Source organism: Triticum aestivum, unplaced genomic scaffold (genome assembly GCF_018294505.1).
Source record: "Triticum aestivum cultivar Chinese Spring unplaced genomic scaffold, IWGSC CS RefSeq v2.1 scaffold101433, whole genome shotgun sequence".
NCBI classification, from domain to species: domain Eukaryota; kingdom Viridiplantae; phylum Streptophyta; class Magnoliopsida; order Poales; family Poaceae; genus Triticum; species Triticum aestivum.
The window spans coordinates 1-1,181 of NW_025282679.1; the positions used below are offsets into that span (position 1 = coordinate 1).

At 50.8% G+C, this 1,181-nt stretch overlaps 3 non-coding genes across 3 annotated transcripts; all 3 read left to right on the forward strand.

Annotated features, from left to right (window-relative positions):
• Positions 1–110: 110 nt before the first annotated feature.
• Positions 111–229, forward strand: LOC123178557 (5S ribosomal RNA). Its single transcript, XR_006489671.1, has one exon. It is a non-coding gene; the product is annotated as a 5S ribosomal RNA (ribosomal RNA).
• A 297-nt stretch (positions 230–526) lies between these two features.
• Positions 527–645, forward strand: LOC123178558 (5S ribosomal RNA). Its single transcript, XR_006489672.1, has one exon. It is a non-coding gene; the product is annotated as a 5S ribosomal RNA (ribosomal RNA).
• A 297-nt stretch (positions 646–942) lies between these two features.
• On the forward strand, positions 943–1,061 carry LOC123178556 (5S ribosomal RNA). Its single transcript, XR_006489670.1, has one exon. It is a non-coding gene; the product is annotated as a 5S ribosomal RNA (ribosomal RNA).
• The last annotated feature ends 120 nt before the right edge of the window (positions 1,062–1,181 follow it).

Consider the following 1,181-nt stretch of genomic DNA (forward strand, 5'->3'; position numbering starts at 1 on the left):
GTTAAACTCGTCTCCGTAGTTGAGAGGGAGCGGCCAAAGCAATGTACAATCGTCTTTGTAGTGGAGCTGGGAGGGGCAAGGATAAGGGACGAAGACCGGGGTAACATGTCGGATGCGATCATACCAGCACTAAAGCACCGGATCCCATCAAAACTCCGAAGTTAAGCGTGCTTGGGCGAGAGTAGTACTAGGATGGGTGACCTCCTGGGAAGTCCTCGTGTTGCATTCCCTTTTTAATTTTTTTCGCGCCGCTTGCAAAACAAAACACACGTGTAAGTAATATATTTACCGTGTTTTATTATTTTGCACGAGTGCGGTAAGTCATAGCTGGGTGCTCACGATTCACGGGTCCAGCGTCGGCGTTGTGGCGCGGCAAGCGTGCACTGGTGCGGTTGAGAGGGAGGGGTGGAAACCGTGTTAAACTCGTCTCCGTAATTGAGAGGGAGCGGCCAAAGCAATGTACAATCGTCTTTGTAGTGGAGCTGGGAGGGGCAAGGATAAGGGACGAAGACCGGGGTAACATGTCGGATGCGATCATACCAGCACTAAAGCACCGGATCCCATCAAAACTCTGAAGTTAAGCGTGCTTGGGCGAGAGTAGTACTAGGATGGGTGACCTCCTGGGAAGTCCTCGTGTTGCATTCCCTTTTTAATTTTTTTCGCGCCGCTTGCAAAACAAAACGCACGTGTATGTAATATATTTACCGTGTTTTATTATTTTGCACGAGTGCGGTAAGTCATAGCTGGGTGCTCACGATTCACGGGTCCAGCGTCGGCGTTGTGGCGCGGCAAGCGTGCACTGGTGCGGTTGAGAGGGAGGGGTGGAAACCGCGTTAAACTCGTCTCCGTAGTTGAGAGGGAGCGGCCAAAGCAATGTACAATCGTCTTTGTAGTGGAGCTGGGAGGGGCAAGGATAAGGGACGAAGACCGGGGTAACATGTCGGATGCGATCATACCAGCACTAAAGCACCGGATCCCATCAGAACTCCGAAGTTAAGCGTGCTTGGGCGAGAGTAGTACTAGGATGGGTGACCTCCTGGGAAGTCCTCGTGTTGCATTCCCTTTTTAATTTTTTTCGCGCCGCTTGCAAAACAGAACGCACGTGTAAGTAATATATTTACCGTGTTTTATTATTTTGCACGAGTGCGGTAAGTCATAGCTGGGTGCTCACGATTCACGGG